Below are 16,934 nucleotides of genomic sequence, written 5' to 3' on the forward strand. Positions count from 1 at the left end.
TGAAGGCTCTATTTTAATTTACAACTTTATTATAATCGTACGTCATTTTGTACATTTGCGCTTTTTATTTAATGCGTGATGAAATATAGGGCACAAGCGCCCGTGAAAATACGTATATTTTCCGTTACTGAGAAACGAGATGTATTTGTTCTTTCATCAATTTCTCGAGTGTTGGTTATGCTCAATTATAAATGCTTAAATTTTAACAAACCATTTAAAAGTCTACTTCATTGAAGAAAACACACTTCCTTTTACCATATTCATATATAACACATGATAAGCCGATGGAGTCGTTGCAACATTCAGCAGTGAATAACACGTTCATATTAAGGGCATTGGATAACATAATTATTGTAGTTTCAAAAAATAGTTATGTATACAGGTTTCTAGGTTTGGAAGACGCCTTTTTAGAAAGCTTGTATAGAAACAAGATTGTCTCATAAGTGAATCTATGAAATGCATATTTTAGAGATCAGATCAAAGTGTTGAGTAATGTTGATATATGGTTAAATACTTGAACTTACAATGCGGAGAGAACACACAGTAAAACTAATAATATATTGCATTGATTAAAATGACAAGCAGTTTTCTTAATGTTATAGGTTTGAAAGAATCAACAAAAGAACGTGTATGCAGTAAAAACTGTGACAGCCTTTGACGCCGATGACGCTTTTGTGATATTTTCGGATTGTGTCGATTCAATTTATACACTATTAGCTTTGCAGTCACTCAAGACATAAGAACTTTTATGAATAAATATATACAGTATTTAATTTTGAGTGAAATCTTTTTTCATGATTAAGGACTAGTTTATGCTTGTACTTTTTTTCATTGCATTGTTTCTCAAAAGTTGTATTTCTGTTATTTTGTTGTTTCTTAAATATAGGGTAATTAAAATGAAATAACAAGTTATTTACAAGTTATTTGCATAGTTAGACATTCTAAATCATATCTATTTTTTTCTTTGGGTTACACCAGTAAATACAACTTGATAATGCTTTCAAATGAACATAAATAATACGTGATTTTGTCGAAAATCGTATTTTCTTTTCTATTGCAAATGAAAGCTGGTATTTTAAGCGCGAATCGTGATTGCTGGAGACAAACCATACTTTATGTACTGCTTATTGCGATATTAATTCATGTCTCATTAGAATATTGAAATATGGTAATTTTTTTAAAAACATTTTAATGTTATAATAATCACAGGAATTCGGCATGTGTTACTACCCTCTCTCCCCCAGCTGCTAACCCTCCCAAAAGTGTCCATTTGTAATACAAAAATACAAACCAAAAAAGGTAAGTCGATTTGCTTTTACTTGATATATACATGAACATGTTTACAACCATTATGATGCTTAAATTTCGTATAACTGTGTGCATAGATTCATGTGCCGGCCACCGCATTGACCCTTGTGTGACCCTACAATTCAATTAAATATTTTTACCTTAATACCTTGCCTATTAGTCTTCGTATTACCCCAATTTTCCATTAAATTAATGAGCTTGAATAATTTAATTATATATATACTTGCATCGGCGATCATCAAAATAGCCAATTTAAGAGAAAAAGACATTAAGGATTATATCGAAATGAAAATGTGATTTGCGAAACCTATACATGGCTGTAATAAGACACCCAATCATACGCCACATCAGTTAAGAAAACAAAGCATATGAACTTTACAGCGTTATATCACGCAATAAAAAGCAACAGAAGTTTATTGTGGTACATGACTTCGTTGTAAAAACGAACGAGCAAATAGGCACATTGAATAAAACTTTACATGCCATGTTTATTTAACGCTACATATTTCTGAGACAGTTAAGTTTTATTTATACAATTAAGTGGTTTGCAGCTGCGTATCAAACAGTTGAAAGGAATGTCCACTAATGAACAACTCATGGTCGCGTTTAACATAAATTAGTGTGACAGAAACATAATAGACCAATAACGTTTGCTCGAAGATGCCCTTTGAATCACGGACATTTGCTGTTTATAGAACTGAGATATCACCATATAGTTTAAATGTGCTTGTCATAATTGCAAGAACATAACGTCAAATACCATGAGGTCAAAGACCATTAGGCCAAGGCTATTACGTCAAAGATCATTAGGTCAAAGACCATTTGGTCATGTTTTTAGGTTTAGGAAATGCCTTTTTTTAGAAAGCTTGTATATAAACAAGACTTTATCACATGCTATACCCTGTTTCCCATGTAATACAACCATTACATTTATTTTATAATACACGTATGTAATACAACATTTTTAAGCGTTTTCATTGGCTTAGTTTTCGTTTATTGACGAATCGCATTTTGTTTTTTGCCGAAATGACGCTGCAACGTCAAATGACGTCACGAAATGGAAACAACATTCGGGATTTATCATTATGTTTGCGAAAATATTTATTTAATTTGCTCATTTAAAAGCATGTGATAAAAAAGATCTTACACTCGTTGTCATATCATACCATATTTTATTAAACTCGTCCAGGAAATTCGTTAGTAAAGCTCGCCAAAGCCTCGCTTACTTACAAAATTCCTGAACTCGTTTTATTAAATATGGTATGATAGAACAACTCGTGCCAGATCCTTTATTTCTCATAATTGACACCATGAATTGCATATTTTAGAAATCGGACAAAAGTGTTGAGTCATGTTGATCATTGGTTATATACTTCAACTATCAATGAGGTACGAACAAAAAGCACAGTAAAACTGTTGATAGATTTCATTGATAAAAATGACCAGCAGTTTCCTTGATGATTTGTGGACTTTTAAATATAGGGTTATTAAATTGTTGTTACACTGATTTATTTGTTTCTTTTACTGCTTTTAATTGGAATTACGATCACATGATGTTACTGTTTTTTTTTATTGATTTAATATGTTTTAGCAAAGCAAGCATATGTGTTTAAATCTTGATAAAAACTTGTGTTATTTGCGGTTCTGACGACTTTTATATAAAAATAATGAAGCTTTTTTCATTACTAAATTGTCTCTATAAATTTCGCGTAATCAGCGTTCGCTTTCCGTAAAAAGTCTACCACATGTAATTAATAGATTGCAAATATATCAAACGCTCAGAGTCATGATTTTTAACGTGTTCTTGCAAGCGATATCCATAGGTGATATCATGTTGAATATAATATAGTGTTTCAAAGAAGGAACTGGGATTCCAAAATTAACAGTTCTTTTTTACTTTGTCAACCCCAATTTCAACTTGTTCCAAATATCACGATCCATGGCACACGCAAACACCCATTTTTGTGCGCAGGCGCTTTACATGCTTTTACTGAAATCTTACAAATTTTCAAAAGTAGGATGATACTTAAACTCTTGCATGCTGGGTAATTTGTTGTCTGCTAAAATGTCGTCTGCTGCATTTCTAAAATTAGCAGTTTTTTCGAAAAAAATTCAAAGAATACTATCAGAATAGCAAACAGTTTGGATCCTGATGAGACGCCACGTTCTGTGGCGTCTCATCTGGATCCAAACTGTTTGCAAAGGCCTTCAAAATTCGGTTCCAGCACTAGAGGGTTAATGACAGTGTTGTAATTACAGGATTGAATGGCATACAGTTCATTAGTAATAATATTGCAACTTTCAGCTGCAGAGATTATTCTGTATTAACCCATTTATGCCTAGTGGACTCTCCCATCCTTCAAAATATGATCAATTTATTTCCAAAATTAGGGATGTCTAGTATATTTATTTCTATATTAAGAATATTTCTTACAGAAATTCTTTAAGGCAAACAACGAAAACCCCGATGAGACGCCGCATCATGCGGCTTCTCGTCTGGGTCTACGCTGTTTGCAAATGCCTTTTTTCTAGACGCTCGGAATAAATGGGTTAAAACGAAAAGAATGCGAAAATACCATTTAGTTTCTTTGTTGTTGGATAGCAATTACACGCACTATTGATCAAATGAATGCTAGGAGTATCATATTGTAATTGGTGGTTTTGTCAGAATTATATACAGGTTTACACTATTTTTAGTTAGTCGCGTGAGCGGCCAACTAAATTTACAGAGCATATTTTGCAAATCAGTATGCGCTAAGAAGCCTTAAGTACGGTAAGAACCGCAACTCACTATGCTAGGAAGGATTACCTCGCCTGTCTGCACTGCAGACGACAAATGCTTCTACCCTACTGTTTATCATTGAAATCTGTACATATTGGCTGCTTTCAGGGGCAACGGGGCTTAATGCATGTCAAATAAGATTAGCCTGTGCACACTGATTAGCATGTGCAATGGGCACAAGCTAATAAAGGACGGCAACAGCGATTAATTTCAGTGCCTTCAGCGCTTTGATATGTTTTACAACCGGTGGTCGAAATCCACTGAAATGACAGCTAAACCAGTAAGTATATCAGATAGTGAAAGTTTTGTCATTCGCTTATCTAAATGGCATCGTGGACTATTACATTGCTTATAAAACCGAAAACACAACGCCTTACCGGTAATTATTTCTACATTATATTACGGTCAATTTATTTCACATGTGTAATATCAACACAAAGAAAGATGTAAATAAGGCATTTCCTTTTCATCGATTATGTAAAGTTGACAAAGATACAAACTTTGGTCCAAAATATAAATCACGGTTACGAAAATATGTACACAGTCAACATTAATTGAAGTCATAAATAAAACCGTGGCTTATTACGTTTAGATGTCCGGATGCGTTATACATTAATTCGGGGTTCGATGGCCATCGATTGTGTTTGCAAATGCACCGAAATGTCCTGGAGTTATGCTCTTAACATTATTTCAGTTCTTAATATCTTGTGTGACATAAAATTAAATCGAATCTCATATGCACCGGGATGAATTTGAAACCGCGCATGCTGTCTATACGTTTCTTTCCACTAGTCACGATCGACCTCCGAGCATCCTCGAGACTACTTTTTTAGTTAATATGACTTTTCTGAGTACTTAAACCAGACATTGAATTTGCGGACCTTGCAATAACGATATCGTCTATTAAGGCCATCGAAAACGGTTTGCTGGGCACAAATAGACTATCAGATTAACCCAAACCAACGGGCGTAATACAATTACATTTAATAAGATTAAGCTTTTAAATCGGCCTCTATAACATATTAAAGTTGACATCATTCTTGTGAAGAAATAACACACATATATATTATCTACAAAGATGCCCGCCGAGTTAACTGAATTTGATGTACATTTAATAAGAAAACGTGTTCATCGAAGAATATGTGAGAGTGACCTTTGCCAATAAAGCATCATGATCAGAACAGAAGCAGAACAAATATTTTATTCACTTAAGCATATAACAGCTCATTGTGATCAATACAAAACATTCATACATGCGTGAAAAAATACCGTAAATAAAGATAATACTAAATCACTCGTGAGAGTGTTGTGTGTTTATGTGCACACTGGATTGAGTATTCTTACTCAACTATTTATATAAGCAAAAACCACAACAGAGGAAACAGCAAAAAAAATCACATTTCATAATCATTACATAATACACTGAAAATGTCAGCAAAAATTGGCGTCAACAGATAAAAACACAGTATATTCATTTCATATCAAATGGTAAATAAATAACCATTATAAACGTTGAGTTAAACAAAAATAAAATCATTTCTTTTCTTAAAGCTTGTTTATACAGTAAATTGCTAAATTCCGAAGGGTACCTTTATAATTACTATTTAAGAGTTTCAAAAATTTATGCATACTTGGTCTTATTGAATAGTATTTTGATATGTATTTAGATCTTTCTTCTTAATAAAATGGACATCTAAGTAAAAAGTGATATTCGTCTTCTAAATCGTTAAGATTACATAAAGTACAAATTCTTTCATTTCTGATAATGTTATAGTGTCTACCAGTTTCAATTAACAGGTTATGTGACGATAGACGTATTTTAGCAATCATGTTTCTATGTTTTTTATTGTCAATGACTTCTAAATACACAGATCTTTCAAATACAGGTTTAAGTTCCTTATACAAAAGTAATGAAGTGGATGAATCAACATTAACTCTCCACTCAGATACATACTGATCTCTGAGTCTAGTCTTTAACAAAGGAATAAAACTTTCAATTATAACTGACTCAGGAAACAACCATGCATCTGTAAATCATGTTTGGTTTACAATTTTGGGATCTTCAAAGGACCAATTTACAGTGTTATTTTGTGTTTCAATTTCTAATCTTTGCATATTAATGACCGTTGTAAGGATACAATTTCCTTGTTTCTTTTGATGAAGTTTAAAAAACATATTTGACAATTCGTTGGTAGCTACCAATATATAAAGGAAATCGACCAAGTTCGGCATAGATTGACATTGAATTTGTTGATAGTTTTTCATTTAACAGTCGTTTACACAACTTTCTGTGAATACGTTCAATATTAGTTGCCGCAATAAATCCCCATACTTCGCAATTATAATTAAGGATTGATAATACATATGCATCATCCAGCTTGAACATAACATTTATTGGCACTTCGATATCTTTTGTAATACAAAAAAGTGAATTCATAGCCCTTGTAGCTTTACAATAAAGTGTATTATTGGCAGGTATAAATGAGCCCCCACTTGACATAACAATACCAAGGTAGTTAAAATTGCTAACTATTTCAATAACTTTTTCTTTGGTGGTCCATTTGTAGTTTTTGCTTAGCGCGCCCCCTTTTCGAAAGACCATTATTGTTTATATTTTTTTTTTCAATATTTACAGTTAAATTCCATTTATTGCAATATAATTCTAGATTGTTCAACGATTCCTGGAGTCCTTCTTTAGTTTCTGAGAAAATGACAGTATCATCCGCAAATAGGAGGAGATAAATAGGCAATTGATCTAACGCTATTCCTGCATTTATTCCGTTTTGCAAATTAAATTCTATATCATTAATAAATAGAGAAAACATTATCGGCGAAGTTATTTCTCCTTGTAATAGTCCGACATTACTACTACATTACTACATGATAATACTACTCAATATAGTATGTGGACGTTTCTTACCACCAGTCAAAATGGACTGCCGTCTAGGGCTGCACCGAATATCCGAAATATGCGAGATTCGCGGATCCAAACGAGGATTCGCGGATCTAACCGTGATTGGTAAAATCGGTTTCGAATCCGGATCTTATTTGAGTTTAACCTTTCGTTTGCGTTAATTGTTTCTTTCGCCCTAATACGTTTCGTTAAATTATTTCTTTCTGTTTGAAAGGCTGACTGGTATGTAGTTTGTCACAATTATCGCTACTTTTTCGACAAAAACATGGTACTACACAGTCTACTTTCGTTTTCGATGGTGCAAAATGGCGCAGAAGAAAACGATGCACCTAAACAATTAAAATCCTCGATGTGGAGGCATTTCGGGTTTTATCAGCATACTAATTCTGGCTTATAAGTGGTCGTTACGAAGTATTTTATTGATACTTATTGCAGATTGCGTGTGATGCGTTTATTGATTGTTAAAATACAGCGTTATTCATATTATATCTGACTGACATAGATGTGTTTAATATGATACATTATTATTAATGTTTGTCGTTAAAATGCTTACACTTTTTCGTGTATGTGCGATTTTGAGAAATTAGCGGAATCTGGACCCGGGTATAATTTGTTTTTAGAACAACGTAAGTCAATTTTGTCATCTACTTAGTATTTGTTTTTGTTTTTGATGTCGTTACTTCTGCTTCCACTACTGCTGTTGCGGTTGCAGCTGCATCTGCCAATGCTGCTAAAGTAGTATAAATATTAGTAGCTGTAAAGATTATAATAATAATAAAAGTTAATTACTTTTCTCATAAGACATATATACGTTCTGGTTTTTCAAAACATAATTTTGGTTATAACGATATAAACTATAATTTATTTTGCGTATTCTTACTTTCAAATTAGGATTCGAACCGATATTCGATATCCGAGCCTTTGGATTCGAATTCTGATCCGATTGAAATTTTGGATTCGGTGCAGCACTATTGCCGTGCATTCTCGAGACTACATGAGTTGTTCTTTTTACACAAATAGACTATCAGATTAACCAAAATCAATAGGCGTGATACAATAAAATTTAATAAGGTTAAGCTTTCAAATCGGCCTAAATAACAGATTAAAGCTGACACCAATCCTGTGAAAAAATAACACTCATGCATTTTATCTTTATATATGCCCGCCGCGTTAACTGAATTTGCTGTACCTTTAAAAATAGCACGTGTCCATCGAAGAACACGTGACCTTTGCCAAAACAGAGGAATGATAGTAGTTCTTTAGATGTTTTGTATACGTATATTTAATAAACAAGATCGATCAAACGTAATTGTTTTTAAGATTAAGTAATTTCTTTCCGTTTTCACTTGAGTTTTAATCATACCGCTGCATTGATATCTGCCAGATATAATTTTGCATGATATTTTTTTTTTACATCAGTTCAACAGGAAGTTCGTATATATCAGTCGATGATAGGAGGTAGGTCATATTACTCGGAATAAACTATAAAGTTATCATTTTTAGTAAAATCGAATCAGATTCAACAAAACACACAACTCGATACAAAGATGGAATATATTTTAAACACAAAAGGCAGCACAAACAGCAAAAAAAGTGCTCATGACGCCATTATTAACACGTCATACGACAAAAATCGTTTTCTTTTCTGTCCCGCTAAAAATACAGCTTTTTAGCGATTTTATTATTTCTTTAAAGTCGGGGACGTAGAGGTATGATAAACAGAAAAACGGGTTACTGCCTGATCTTTTTGTAATATATCAGGCTCGGCACGAATAAAATAACGACTCGGCAAGCCTCGCCGTTATATTATTCTAAGCCTCGCCTAATACATTACAAAAAAAGATCGAACAGTAACCTGTTATTCTTTATATACTTACTCCAATACATGTATTCGCGTGCATGCACAATCCAATCGCATGCGACGCCACTTTAATTTGATATTTGCCACGCGCCATTATTTTAATTACACTTCACACTTTTGGTGCATAACCCCACATGTAATACAATCTTGTAATCAAATCCAACGGTTAAAAAAAAACATCATGTGATCCAGTATGTTTGTCCTTGATGTGGGTGTTTATGAAAGCTGATCACGGCACTCATTTTGTCAAGTCATTAAATCAATTTATAATTGCGGTGTAAAATGTCGTGTATCAAATGACACGATATATCATTAAAGGGGCCTTTTCACAGATTTTGGCATGTTTTGAGTGTGTCATTAAATGCTTAATATTGATAAATGTAAACATTCGATATGAAAAGCTCCAGTAAAAAATCAAGAATAAAATTTAGAAAAGAAAAAAAAGGTAACCCTCAGCAGGACTCGAACCACTGACCCCTGGAGTCCTGGAGTAAAAAGTCTCCCACTTAGACCACTCGGCCTTCTTCCGGATGCAATGCCAGATGTATTTTATACTTTATATAAGCAATCCTCGTAGTTTCACAAAATATAACGACAACAACACAACTCTCCAAATAATTATTTCGTTTCGCGTTGCAATGCTTTATAATTTTCGGGTGTTTAAACGTCAAAAGATGCATACAATGGATATTTTAGAGCATGGCAAATGTTCAGTATTACTGTTTCCTCATAAATATCATAACTAAAACAAAAATGTGCGAGTCTGAAACATCTTTTTTCAATTTTGTCAATTTACCCAAACGTGAAAAGCCCCCTTTAAATCAATTTATAATTGCTGTGTAAAATGTCGTGTATCAAATGACACGATATATCATTAAAGGGACCATTACACAGATTTTGGCAGATATTGAAGTTTGTCATTAAATTCTTTATATTTGTCATTAAATGCTTTATATTGATAAATGTAAACATTGGATCTAAAAAGCTCCACTAAAAAATCAAGAATAAAAAAGGAACCCTCAACAGGGCTCGAATCACTGACCCCTGGAGAAAAAGTCTTACGCTAAGACCATTCGGCCATCTATGCTCATACCATCAGTTATGTATTTTATTCTTTATATAAGAAATCCTCGTATTGTCACAAAAAATAATTACAACTACAAAACTCTCCAAATTATTATATCGTTTCGCGTTGCAACGCTTTATAATTTTCAGGTTTTTAAATTGTCAGTAGATGCATATAATTGCTATTTTAGATCATGGTAAATGTTCAGTATTACTGTTTCCTCACAGATCTCATAACTACAACAAAAATTTGCGAATCTGAAACATTTGTATTATTTTGTCAATTAACCAAAACGTGAAAAGGTCCCTATAATGACAATTTTTATTGATTTGGAGTCTGGGTATAGTATATCAAATCATTTCAAATCGTATAGGCATTAATGGAAAAGGAGTAGAGCATTAATATTAATAACGGCAACGATAGCGGTATTTAGCTGGATTATGAGATAACGACATCGAATCAATCATAATGATGACAAAGACTACGACAAAGATGCTTATTATGATGACGACGTTAATTATGATGATGATTGTGGTGGTTATTATGGTGATAACGATGATGAACTCCACCACCACCCACCACCACCACCACCACCACAAGCCACCACCGCCACCGCCGCCGCAGTAACCGCCGCCGCCGCTGTCACCGCCATCGCCACCGCCACCGCCACCGCAACCACCGCTACTACCACCACTACCACCACCACCACCACCACTACCACATTCACCACCACCACCACCACAACCACCATCACCATCACCACCACCACCAGCGCCATCGCCACCACCATCGCAACCGCTACCACCGCCACCACAACCCACCACCGCTGCCACTGCCGCCACCGCCAGCACCACCACCACCACCACCACAACCGCCACCACCGCCACCACCACCACCTCTACCGCCACCACCACCGCCAACACACCCACCACACCCACCACCACCACAACCACACCTACCTACAACAACCTACACAAACAACAACAACCACCACCATCATCCAAACATCATCAGCGTTTTCATTACCAATATGATCACACTATTATCAATTTTCAAGAAAAAAAACGGCGTAGGTGTTTAAATTTTAAATTTCTAAGTGCTGTTGATTACTTTATAGCCACTTATTTAAATAATCAGACAAAATAATATCTATGCGTAAAAAGAGTAATTAAAATTAATACTGATTTAATAAGAACATAAATTAGGCGTGTATTGTCGTAAAATTGTCATTTTACCAAAAAGAAAGCTGTCATTGTAAGCGCCTATCGTAATGAAAAAAATGAGACAACCATTTTCAATTTAATTCTTATTGCGATATCAATTCAATATTTATATTAATTGCGAAAACAAATGCTTGTTGCGTGGGTGAGGTTTCAGATTGACTCGGTGGGATAATGATCAGCATATGACCCTACAAAGAGAATTTTACATTCATATACATTCATATACACGTGTATAACAATTAGCGTGTTTGTGTTTTGTATTATTAAGCCGCGTTCTGGTAAATCAGTGCGTAATGCATCCGCGTCGTCCCATATCCGCAAATGCACAGCCTTATCTGGGATAAAAAATGCCTTGACTGGATTTTCGTTCGAAAGACACTTCCTTTTAACAAAACAAATCCATAAACGCGGAAAGTGTCGTTCCTGATGAACATGTACTGATTGCACAGGTTTATATTGGACGACACTTAACGCACATTGTATTGAGTCCGGTTTTCCCAGAGCGCGTGTCATCTCTGATTCACATATTGACATGTACTGACCGACACATTAACCTTTGAAAGACTTGTTAAATTCCATTAAATTATTCTACATGAATTCTTTCCCTGTATATGTTATTACACTCAAGATAATAACATCATCAATTTAAGGGAAAACGATACATATCGTATTACATCAATTTTAATCTTTAGCAGTTAAACCTATACATTTCTGTAAACAAACACCAAATAAGACACAACATCACTTAAGAATGATAGAACACGCAATTTCAAGTGTACGATCACTCAATTGTTCATAATAGTTTATTATGATGACATTGTGAGAAGAAAATAATGATCAATCAGGCTTCATGAACCATTAACATATCATACATAGTTACCGCTGCACTTTTCTGATACAGTTAAGTTAAATATATGCAATTGAAAGATTTGTAACTGCAACTGCATATAGAAAGGCCTTTATTTTTTTTTAATTTATTGACGACTCGTGGTTGCGTTTGATCTAACAGGCCCTTTGAGTCGCAGAAATTTCCTGTAAGTATCAAATGAACGATAGGTTATTCTTCATTTTTTAAATGGTAGATTTTCCTGAAATAATCGCAGACGGGAGACGCAATGTAGAAGTCCAGGCACTATATATATGCGGAGCCGTTTTTCCTGTAGATTAAACGCAGCTGCAGCTGCAATATTAGACGGAATGCTATGTGGAACTCATACGGTAACCGTCTCATTGGAAAATGCAGGAGTAACGCACACGTTCTTGTTGCAAAATTGAAACTAAACAATAACAGTTGCGTAGTTTCATTCTATATGAAAACATAACACCTTACTTACACTGCTACGAACCATAAATGAAACGGCTTCCGTTGTTCACAGCGTCGACGTACGCATGGTCGCGGTGAAAAAAAAACACGATTGGTGTATTAATATATTAATGCATTTATTTTTAACCAAATGCACAAAGCCACAAACTAATGCAAAATAATGAACATGCATTACCCTGTGTAGCTGTACTTATAGAGACCGCCGGTCGTAAATCGCAAACTCCAGATAAGTATAGTGGCTTCAGTAAAATACTTAACTCCAGTTTGAACCATTAATTTCGGTTTTATGCGACCTTCGTACCACGATATGATGGAAGACAGCATGAGAAGTATAAACATGAATTTTATAACGAATCAAATACAACAGGCTATCATACTAATGTCTATTTTACATCTCACTCTTAATTGTTCATCTATGTGTTACCTGAACACCATTAATATGTACACACACAAAGCAAACGAAAACAATTCAGAAAGATACATTTGCACATTATAACAATTACATAAGAATGTTTTAATTAAATGTTGCTTTCTTTATTTCGTTCGAACCCCAACGTTTCACGCAAAACACTCAAACAATCTTTAGATGCACACTTGATTAGACGAGACATGAAGTGCTTACGATGTACTTATTGCGAAATGTGTGAGGTTTCCTTCATGCACATACGATCATGTGATTTGTTTGCTGTAGATTAAGGGTTTACGGCTGAACCTCTTCAAATAACAACACGTATCACCTGCAAATAATTATTTGTTGGGTAGCAATGCGCATCCGGTTGATAAAATATTGTTTGTTGTACGTTTGAAGCCAATTTTACGCATTTAATTTCACACTGCTGTCCATTAAAATGACGCGTATCTAAATAACGATGTGTGAAAAACATAAAATGGATCGAGATAATGAAATACATTGCTGAACCTGATATCCATCTCGCAGAGATGACACGTCCAGGTTTTAAACACTTCTCTGTTGAAATATAAGTAATTTTTGCCTCCCTTATAAATCTTAATTAGAGCCGACAGCCATTTCCCTTTTATTGACACACCAGCACGAGCGTTGAATGTAAACATGATAAATTGCAGTGCATACCGTTACCTAGTTGTTGTTGATACATAATCATGAATCCCTTTGTTAGTTTATGTTTTAATACGTAAGACATCACAGAAAATACTTAATCACTCACTTTTAACCCATTTATGCCCAGCGTCTAGAAAAAAAAACCTTGGCAAACAGCGTAGACCCAGATGAGACGCCGCATGATGCGGCGTCTCATCAGGGTCTGCGCTGTTTGCTTAGAGGAATTTCTGTAAGAAATATTCTAAATATAGAAATAAATGTACTAGACATCCCTAATTTTGGAAATAAATTGATCCAATTTAGAAGGATGGGGGAGTCCATTAGGCATCGCTTTACTTTTAGCGTACGTCATTCTGCACAGCTTTGCGCTTCATAAGCGCTCGTAATAGTATGTATTTTTTCCCGTTACTGGGCGAACTATTTCACGGTTTTGAACCGAAAGCAAAGAATTATCTAAGATGTGCAAAGTGTGAAAATATATTATATAGATGTCTGAGATGTTAAATCCGTCATTGTGAAGTGAAAGTGAAATAATGAACTTTATATTGTACACGAAAGACAGTTTGATTTTTGGAATTATTCAATGTTAAATAATTAGAACTATGAGACATTTCATAAATTGAAAAAGCGAAATGCTAACTTTAAAGAGTATATAATAAATTGTATCTGTGTATTGATGAATAAACATCAGAACCTGAACATCTACCATGTTACCAATTGAAACGATATTGGGTACGGATGTCTCTGTATTTTAAACAATGGAAAATGCATGAAATTCACAATCAATAACACGCATATTACTTTTATCCAGACAAAAATACACAGTCTATCATCAAATTAATGATAAGAACATCTAAATTTATAAAACGCTATTTTATGTTTAAATGGTATGTGTTCTGAGGTAAGATATATTTCAGTATTTTAGCATTGTTTTGTAATACATGTAATGGTGACAGCGATATGAATGTTTTTATCACTTTGCCAGTTTTGAGTATAATAATCAGTAATGCGTAAGCGAAAGTGTCTTACGAATAAGTTAGCATCACTTATTTCTTGACTTATCCATACATATCCATAGCCATAGCATTGTTTAGACTTTTGAAGCCCAGCCTTTTCTTCCGGAGTCATCTATCGCTTTTAAATATAGGATTATATAACATTGTTTAGGGTATCTATGATTATAGTATAGTATGTAACTTATACTTATAAAATTGACAAAGTAGGTAACACATAATGGGAGACTTGCTGGAATAAAAAATTCCATCAAAACTGAAAGTGCGGTTCATGATCAGCCTGTGCGGAATGCGCAGGATTATCCGGATTACACTTTACGCACATGCATTAAGCCCCGTTTTTCCAAAGAGCGACTCAAATACGATCTGACAGGCTCGGTTGCGTTTGATGCGTTTGGGTTCAACTCGGACTTTGTCCATTCGACCGATTGATCATAAGTTTTGCAGTCACACAGATAATTAGATCGTATACGAATATCTATATGAGTATATATATAAGATTTCTAGTGAAATATGTTTTCATGATTTAGTTGATACTTGCACTCATTTTATTTCATTATGCCTAAATAAGTTGTATTTCTACTGCTCTGGTGTTTCTTCACTATTCGGTAATGAAATTGTAAACACATTGAATTATTTCTCTCATATTTATTTTCGATTTGAATTACGATGCTATGATGTTAATAGCTATGATAATTTTTCATTTTTTTCGTACGTATATTTTGTGCTGTATATACTTGTCTGTTATGGCCAGGTTTAGTGAGCGCATTCAAACTCATAATTCTTCGGCCTCGCCCTGGGAAAACGGGGCATAATGCACAGGCGTAAAGTTTCGTCCCAGATAAGTCTCTGCACAGGTTTATCAGGGACGACACTTTCCACTGTAATGATATGTTTCGTTATAATTAAGTTTCATCTAAGCAAACATATAGGTTATGCAGAAAGAATCGTTTCTGATTAGCATATGCACACTGCACAGGTGAGTCTGGAACCACACTTTACGCACATGCATTAATCCCTGTTTTCTCATAACTATGGTAAATTATACACGCGTCGGTCGGAAATCAACTCCGTTGTATTGTAGGGATCGCTACCACAAACCAAATTCTCACACATGGATGTTAAGAGTTTTAGACTTACAATCCGCTTGTGAACAGAATTTTGACATACCCATGACTAGAGCACTAAATGCATTAAAGGTATATAAAGTGAATATTTTTAATGAACACGCTTCCATCGATAACAAATGACGGTGGCTTTGCCGATGACATTACATTCGTACAGGATACATGCGGGTCTTTCTATAGAAAAGGTACTAATGGAAAGTTTAACTACACATAAAACACGAGATACATAAGTAATGAGCTCAGAATGAAAGCTCTCATCTCTATTTCAAAATAATGAATTAATTGAGTTCGTCACACGATGTAAAAACAAATTTTTTGTCTCTAGGTCACTTTTTTACCACCAATAAACAACCATTAAGCAAAAATTAAATACGTTTGAATAATACTATTAACAACATATGAGGGAGTATTATAAGATGTGCCATTATTTGTCACCTTCAAACGTTTAAACGAATCAATAGATCATATCGGCATATAAGCATTGATGTGTGTTTTTTTTTTTTTTTTTTATAAATAATTGTTTTTATGCTATTCTCACGACTGTAATCATTAAGCTATTTTCAAGTTTACATTTTATTGAATGTCATCCGTGTTCGTTGTTCAAACAATTTCCCACATTTCATTCATAGATTGGATAAATATTAAAGGGGCCTTTTCACAGATTTCGGCATGTATTGAAGTGTGTCATTAAATGCTTTACATTGATAAATGTAAACACTGGATCTAAAAAGCTCCAGTTAACAAGAGCTGTCACCATAGGATGACATATGCCCGAAAAACGCTTTTTCGAAACCTAAACGCGGACTCTAGGTTAGGGGTAAAAATGTGTGTGCGTATGGAAAGGCCTTGTCCATATACACATGCATACCAAATATGAAGGTTACATCTGAAGCGACATAGGAATTATGAGCAATTTTTGAAACCTAAACGCATATTTCGAAACCTTAATGAGGACCCTAAGTTGAAGGTCAATGTGAAAGGGGTTAAAGTTTGTGTGCGTATGGAAAGGCCTTGTCCATATACACATGCATACCAAATATGAAGGTTTCATCTGAAGCGACATAGAAGTTATGAGCATTTTTCGAAACCTAAACGCAGATTTCGAAACCTAATCGCGGACCCTAATTTGAAGGTCAATTTGAAAGGGTTAAAAATGTGTGTGCGTATGGAAAGGCCTTGTTCATATGCACATGCATACCAAATATGAAGGTTACATCTGAAGCGACATAGAAGTTATG

The sequence above is a fragment of the Dreissena polymorpha genome, chromosome 9, assembly GCF_020536995.1.
Source record: "Dreissena polymorpha isolate Duluth1 chromosome 9, UMN_Dpol_1.0, whole genome shotgun sequence".
Taxonomy (NCBI): Eukaryota; Metazoa; Mollusca; class Bivalvia; order Myida; family Dreissenidae; genus Dreissena; species Dreissena polymorpha.